This window comes from Elephantulus edwardii, unplaced genomic scaffold (genome assembly GCF_000299155.1).
Source record: "Elephantulus edwardii isolate Elephantulus edwardi_28Jun2011 unplaced genomic scaffold, EleEdw1.0 scaffold00090, whole genome shotgun sequence".
NCBI lineage: Eukaryota > Metazoa > Chordata > Mammalia > Macroscelidea > Macroscelididae > Elephantulus > Elephantulus edwardii.
The window spans coordinates 1,654,841-1,663,084 of record NW_006399840.1 but is presented as its reverse complement, the minus strand read 5'-3'; the positions used below and the strand labels follow the sequence as shown (position 1 = coordinate 1,663,084).

Below are 8,244 nucleotides of genomic sequence, written 5' to 3'. Positions count from 1 at the left end.
GGAGGGGGGGAGGGCTGGGCAGGGAGAAAAGTGCAACAATGAATGAATGAAATCCCAAAATCTCTGTAGATGTTCATTGAAATGAAAAATAAACAACCTAAATTAAAAAAAAAAAAGACAGTTGCTGTTAATAGTGAGATACAGATCCTGAGAATGGTGACACAATGTGAATGGCATTGAACCAATGTCATTGAACTATTCATACAGAAATTGTGAATGGATGCCTGCTTGATTGAGTATATAGTTACCAAAATTAAAAAGTAAAATGTTGGAGTGCTTCGAGACCGCAGCCGGCACCATGAGCCTCCTCAAAAAGCCCAAGAGTGAGATGACCCTGGAGGAGCTGCAGAAGCGAGAGGAGGAGGAGTTTAACACAGGCCCGCTCTCTGTGCTCACACAGTCGGTCAAGAACAACATGCAAGTGCTCATCAACTGTCACAACAAGAAGCTCCTGGGCTGCGTGAAGGCCTTCGACAGGCACTGCAGCATGGTGCTGGAAAACGTGAAGGAGATGTGGACCGAGGTCCCCAAGAGTGGCAAGGGCAAGAAGAAGTCCAAACCCGTCAACAAGGACCGCTACATCTCTAAGATGTTCCTGCGTGGGGACTCGGGCATCGTGGTCCTCAGGAACCCCCTCATCGCCGGCAAGTAGGGCCACCCCCGTCTCTTCAGCCCTGTCCCACAGCCGCCTCCTGCCGCCCCTGGAAGACCTGTCCCATACTGGGAATAATAAAGTCCCTGTGTGGTTTCTTTCTACTAAAAAAAAAAAAGGTAAAATGTTAAAAAGAAACAAATGATGAAACCTAGACCAAACAGAAAATTAGCATGTTTGTCCTTGAAACGTATGAAATGATTCATGATTAAGTCTTTATTATCTGCAGAGCTGACAATTACTTTTCAATACATTCCTCAATTTTATCTTGATTACAGTAAATGTTGGTAGATAGAATCCATATTTGCAAATGCCTTCTTTAAAAACAATTGGTCATTTCATATAACTTAACATATTTCATTTCTATATTATGTTGTTGTTGTTGTTGTTATGTGCCGTCGAGTCGCCTGTGACTCATAGCGACCCTATGTACAACAGCCCTAAACTCCGCTCTGTCCTGTGCCAATCGCACTGTCTCTGACACTCCCATCCCAATTATCCCAGTCACTGAATCAATCCACCTGATAGAGGGCCTTCCTCTCCTGCGCTGTCCCTCCATCCTCCCAAGCATGATGTCCCTCTCCAAGGACCGGTCTCTCCTCACAACATGTCCAAAGTATGTTAGATGGAGCCTCAGAATCCTTGCCTCCAAGGAGCCACCCGGTTTAACCCTTTCCAGGACAAATCTGTTTGTTTTCCTAGCAGTCCATGGTATTCTCAATACTCTTCTCCAGCACCACAGCTCAAAGGCATCAATTCTCCTTCTATCCTCCTTGGTCATTGTCCAACTCTCTGATGCATAACAAGTGATTGCAAAAACCATGGCCTGTATCAGACGCACCTTAGTCTCCAGAGAGACACCATTGCTCTTCAGCACTTTGGAGAGGTCCCTAACAGCAGACTTTCCCATGGCAATGCGCCTTTTAATTTCCTGGCTGCTGGTGCCAAGACCGTTGACTGTGGAGCCAAGCAAACTAAAGCTGTGTACAATCTCAATCTCTTCACCATCCATCCTGATTCTGCCAATTGGTCCAGTGGTGAGAATCTTTGTCTTCTTGACATTGAGCCTCAATCCATATTGTAGGCTGCAGTCCTTGACACTCTGCAGCAGGCGCTTCAGGTCCTCCTCAGTTTCAGCAAGCAGGGTTGTGTCATCCGCGTAACGCAGATTGTTGATAAATCGTCCACCAATCTTGACCCCACATTTTTCCTCATAGAGCCCAGCCTCCCGAATAATCTGTTCTGCATATAGGTTGAAAAAGTATGGAGATAGGATGCATCCCTGGCGTACGCCCTTCCCAATTTTGAACCATGCAGTGTTCCCTTGCTCTGTTCTGACGACTGCCTCCTGGAGGTCCAAGTATAAGTTTCGCATTAGAACGATCAAGTGTTCTGGGATTCCCATTCTTCTCAGAGTGAGCCACAGTTTGTTATGATCTACATAGTCAAGTGCCTTTGCATAGTCAATGAAACACAGATAGACATTCCTTTGGTATTCCCTGCTTTCAGCCAAGATCCATCTAACATCAGCTACAATATCTCTAGTACCACGACCCCTTCTGAAACCAGCCTGGACTTCTGGTAGTTCTCTGTTGATGTACTGTTCCAGTCGTTTTTGGATAATCTTCAGTAAAATCTTGCTTGCATGTGAAATCAGTGAAATTGTTCTGTAGTTTCCACATTCGGTTGGGTCGCCTTTCTTTGGGATAGGAACAAATATCGATCTCTTCCAGTCAGTTGGCCAAGTGGTCGTTCTCCAGATTTCTTGGCACAACTTGGTGAGCACGTCCAGGGCAGCATCTGTTAACTGAAATATGTCAATTGGTATACCATCTATTATAAGCAAGAATATTAGTAAAGTAATAAACAAGGAATGCGATATCTTCATTAGAAGCTGGTATAATTTCAAGGAAGTTCCAGAGAGTGTCAATGTCACTGTCACTGGAGCAAGTATGAGGAAAGTCTTTGAAGTATAACTCTGAAAGCCGCCCTGGTCTACTTACAGCCAGTAGGATGAGCTTTCTCAGCAGGACAGATTTTTAGTTGCTTACGCATTCTAACTCAGGCTAATCCCTCAGCTTGAACATACTAGTCTCCTTTCGCCCTGAAGTACCTGAAGAGTGATTTTGAATGTCAGAGGCAGATAGCATGTGTTACCCCTGGTTACAAAACCAGCCAGTGAAAGCATTATCTAAAGCACCTGCATTATCAAACTGTTCCTTTTATCTTGATCAATAGATGTTCTGGACTGTAGGGAACCTAAAACCAAGGACATTACCTTTGCTGGCCATCCACCCAGTTTGCCTTTGAGGTTGCTTTCAGTCCCCACATCTGCAGTCATACTTTCCCTCACCACCAGCCCCTGCTACCTCTGTAACTGCCTAACTCAGACCACCATCCCTCAGCTGCAGCAAGTAAGACCATTGCAAGAGTTGTGGCTACTGTTGATCCTTTCCTTTTCCACTCCATTTGATCTTAGTGTTTCATGGAACACACATAAGCTTGTTGGTACACTGGTGGGGACTGAAAAGCCTCTTACAGCTGATTCTTGCTTATTTCATGATTGTTAGGAGTTCAGTTCCCATGGTTGCGTACGCTGTGTAGTCAGCCAGCCTTCTGCTTTCTTAGAGCATGTTTATGGCTTAGATGGTACAAATTCCTCTTCTCTTTCCTAAAGTGAGGAGTTCACAGTACCTACCAGACATAGAACATTAGGCTTCCAATTCTGCAAACTCCCTCTCGGAGTCAAAATAATTCCAAGGGTGAAGAAAACCAGCTCTTATACTCAGCCTGTAAGGTCCCATATACAGAGCACTTGCATATTAAGTATTCATAATCAGAGAAATAGATTTGTCTATTTATTGCCTCCCCTTGAGGGAAAGAGAACTAATTCAGTGTCTATTTGCCTGGTGGGAGGCAGGAAGGACTTTCTCTTAGTCAGTTTCAGGCTACTCTACCCTTCCAGTCAGCTAGCCCACACCCTTGGTCATTCAAGTTCCAGGAGATGGCTGGGACTGAAATGTGGGGAGCAGACTCTGTAAGAGAAATCTGGGAGAGGTGGTCATTCCTGGCCAAGAGCTTCGTTAGCGCTGGTGCTTTTCCCGGAGGGGAGGAGTGTGCCTTGTCCCATGCATGGCCACGTGTCTGCACAGACATAACAGGGCAGTGTTCAGCTGAACTGGCCTCCTCACAGTCCCTCTTTTCATCCTCCAGAGGATATGGGGTACACCAGAGTGCTACTTTAGCTGTGCTGTCAGAGCTGGGAACTGAGCACGAGAATAAGAGGGGGAATCCATTTGCTCTTCCTGACAGCCCTGGCACAGGGGGCTTTATCCATTCTAAGGGCACTCAAGGAGTTAATTTATTGGAAAGAAGAACATAGTGCCCCAGAAGACTGTCATTGCCCTCCTAACAGAAATAAGCTGGATAAGCCACAAATATCACCGCTTAAAGGGGGTGGGGGGAGAATCAGATATCTAAGAATGCCATGTTCTAAATAAACTAAATTCCAAGGGCTGAACCTTTCCTACAAAAAAAGAATGCAAGACTGCTTCCATCCTGGCATGGTGGCAGAAAAAAAGAACAAACCCACTATGGATGGGAAAGGAGAATATCACTGAACTCCATGCAGGCTTTGAAAGGTTATAGGTGGGCTCCCTTCAGGAGTCCCAGTCCCGGAGGAAATCTGTATCTACTCCCCATTCCACAGGTCTTTCTCATAACATCTTTGCTAAGTACATGGTGGCAGCTGAGCCTACATCTAATAAGAAGGTTGTCTCTACTGCCACCCAACAACATCACCGTGCACAGGGGCTTTACTGAAAACACAACAACAACAGTTGCTGTTGTTATGTGCCACTGGGTTACCTTCAACTCATAGAGACCGTATGTATAATAGCTCTGAATCCCGCCCTGTCCTAAGCCAGCCTCACTGTCTCTGACATACTTCCTCCCATTATCTCAGTTACTATGTCAATCCATCATCCTGAGTCTTCCTCTCCTGCGCTGTCCCTCCACCCTTCCAAGCATGATGTTCTTCTCCAAGGCAACATACCCAAAATATGTGAGATGGAGCTGGTCCCTCCTGGCAACATACCCAAAATATGTGGAGTGGAGCTTCAAAATCCTTGCCTCCAAGGAGATGCTTGGCTTCATCTTCTCCAGGACAGACCTGTTTGTTCTTTTGGCAGTCCTAGTTCAATACCACAACTCAGAGGCATCAATTCTTTTTCTGTCATCCTTATTCATTGTCCACCTTTTTGATATGTAGAGTACAATAAAATCTTAGGCCACAGCAAGAAGATCAAGAAAGGCCAATCCAAAGCACAGGAGCTCTTTACTGAGTGCAGTGAAGTTATCTGCCAAAAGAAGAGGCTGGGCAGCAAGAAGAAGATAGATCTCTTGAGGAATGGGGTCGAAAGGGTGAAAAGCGACAGATATTTGGGCATAGATATCTTAGGAGTCTCTGTGTACTCAGATCCCAAACCCTGCTGAGGGGAAGGATAATCCTGTTCCTGCCCTTAAAACATTCAGTAGTGAAACAGACTTTAAAGCTACAACAAAGCCAGACCTAACTGTGCTGTAGGTTAGGCTGCCCCAGCTCTCAGTCCTAGCATCTACCTTTTCTGGGTAGACGTCTACCGCCACCAGCAGATGTCATTCAGTTGTCTTCTTCTCATGATGACCTCATGTGCGTCATCTAGAACTGTGTTCCAGGTGGTTTTCAGTGGCTGTTATTTTAGAAGATTTTTCCAGCCTTTTAACCTTTACCTAGGGGCACACTCAAACCTGCAATCTTTCAGTTAATGGCTATATGTTAACTATTTGCACCGCCCAGGGGCCCCTGAGTACATAGATTGCTATTCTTTTACTTACAACTTCTGGCATTAATAAAATTTGTGAGACTCACAAAGAAGCAGAAAATGTGACTAATGGGGATAAAAAAGGTCCATATAAGTAGACCCATAGATGACCCAGAGTTAGAATTCACAGAGATACTACTTTTATGAGGATGTTTAAACATCTAGTAGAAAAAGTAGATTACATTCTTGAGCAAATAGAAAATTCCAGCAGAAAGCTAGAAGTTCTTTCTAAAAGGACTATTTCTAAATCCTCCCAAAAGCAAAGGTTATTAGAAAGCTGACAGCTAATTGTTTTAGGAGAGTAAATAAGTAGAATTTTAGAATCACAACTCCTTCCCTGAGCTGGTACATCCCATCCTTATTTCACACAAGTTAGAATTCACGTCCTCAAGGAGTGCTCGCCCATAAACTATTGTGTGAATAGCACAAAAAATGCATGTGACTCAGTCCTAATCCTCAGGGACATATAATGTAGTGAAGACATGTATAAATATATCAGTCAAAGCAGAACACTAATAAGCTACAGATTAGTTTCTTAAAACAAAAGGGGGTCAGATTTCTCATTGCAAGGGAAGCTATGGAACGCTTCATGGAAGATTTAGTATTTGATTGGGGCCCTGAAGAACGGCAAGGTTTCAAAATTCAGATTTAGCGAGGAGCCTATGGGAAGTAGAGCTTGAGTCCATAAACTGTCAAGTTCTCATGATAATGCCATGTCTCTGGAATCGTCAGTACAAATAATAATATAGTGAAGGATGATAGGCTCCCCATGCAAGCATGCTTTTTTCCAAAAGGAGATTAGGTAAGAAAGCTGGGCTATGTGATAGGAGTTCCAGGAGATGTTGGAAGTTGAGAAGGTAAAGTCGAGAAAAGAGAACTTACATTATGCTCATTTGTACCCCAGCGTAGCTAAATCACATTCATAGATTTCGCAGGTGAATTTAATCACTCCTTTCTTTCTATTTTAACCTTAAGTATGTGATCTGTAACTGTTTTGGTCATTATTTCATTTCCACGTCTTTCTCCAGCCTTGAGATTAAGAATTCATGTGCCTATATCTTACTCATTTTGGAACACACTGAGTAGTTGACACTGTGCCTTATAAATATTAAGAGCTCCGTGAATGCCTGATAAATTGAAATTAAACTTAGCCCTAGGCTGTTTACAGAACTGGAATCCAGTTCTGTAAAGTCTGGCATCAGGAACTCAAAACACTAATGTCAGATGCCATCAAGTCTGCTGTGACTCCTAGAGTAGACGCTGCTCGGTCCTCTGCTGGGCATAATCAGGCCCGTTGTGCAGGCACTGGGTCAGCCCATCTTGCTGAGGGTCTTTCTCTTCTGCTGACTCTTTATTTTACACTATTATAGCTAGCTCATTAATAGTCCGTTTTATATCATTTCTTTTGTTCTTGTTAATTATAGACAGTAGGACACACATCAATCCAACAATCTCTCCAGTAACAGTGTAGTTACATTGATTACATGGGTGTTGATTGCATCTTTACCGATAGCCTTCAGCAGTAGACTATAGAATTGTGGTTTTAGTTTAGCAGCAACATGGAGCTAATGAAGATCTTGATAAGAGCTGTACTTACCAGAGTATTTAGCTTCTGGTTAGACTTCAGTTTATGTTCGAGGAAAGATGGCTGTTTAGCTAAGGAGACCAATAGGCTTCCCCCCACCCCGTTCTCTCTGTAATTCTGATTACTATTAATCAATCCTTCCATACTTGTCCGTGTCCTCCTTTTATTTAATGATAGTGTGCTCATCATTACCCTACTGGAGATTGCCTTTCCCGCCACACACCTTAATATGTGCCTATTACCTGTTTTAGGGAGCTCTTGTGGCCTCCTTGGTAAAAAGTTGCACTGTCAGCTCAAAGGCAGGCAGTTTGAATTCACTAGTTTCTCCTCAGAAGAAAGATGGACATTGTTCTCACATGGGACTTAGAGCTTCTGAAAAATCCACCGAAGGCTCAGCTCTGAGTTAGTTATAATTCAACAACAATGAGTTACTATTACTATCTGTTTACTAATTCTTACTCCCCTCTCCCTTCCTTCTCATTCCTGATAACCATCTAAGGATGATTCTATCTTTGTATAAATCTTTCTTTAGTTTTAGCTGCAGTCTATAAAATATTTAGCATAATGTCCTGTAGGTGTATCTATGCTTTGTGAATTATCCTTTTTTTTTTTAATACTCATTGTGTAAATGTACCAAGACCAAGAAGCTTTCATAATATATATAAGACATTTGTTATACTCCAAACCAGGGTAGGAAAAATGTGAAGGGAAAGATTTGAGAGTCAGGTGTTAATAAAATCAGTGAGCCTCTTCTTTATGAGAAGGGCCAAGTAAAGAAAGAGAAGTTGAAGATCTACATTTTTTTATAATGTGACAGAAAAAAAACAGTGATGTGTTTGGTAGAAATAGGAAATGAGAACTTTAAGTTTTAAAGGAAGGACTGGCCATCAGAGGCACAGTACACAGGAAAATAAATATCCTGTGGAGAAGAAATTTTAATTTACCTCTATCATCTGTTTCAGCACTTCAGATATATCCATCAATAAGTATCTTCACTTTCATTGTCCTATATGTATCTAACTTAATCTTTTATATGCATATTCAGACTTAATTCCACTTCTTTTCTGAGGGTAGATCAAAATGGTAAGGTGCCACTGTTCTTATCATAATCCTCCCAGATTGAAAATTTTTTTCTTTTTTAAAAA

General features: G+C 42.7%; 1 protein-coding gene and 1 pseudogene across 2 annotated transcripts in view; both read left to right on the top strand.

Moving 5' to 3' along the window:
- NAV1 (neuron navigator 1) overlaps window positions 1–8,244 on the top strand; it is a 213,390-nt gene that overhangs the window by 156,239 nt on the left and 48,907 nt on the right. The gene's annotated exons all lie outside the window — the stretch shown is intronic.
- On the top strand, window positions 299–652 carry LOC102851709 (annotated as a pseudogene).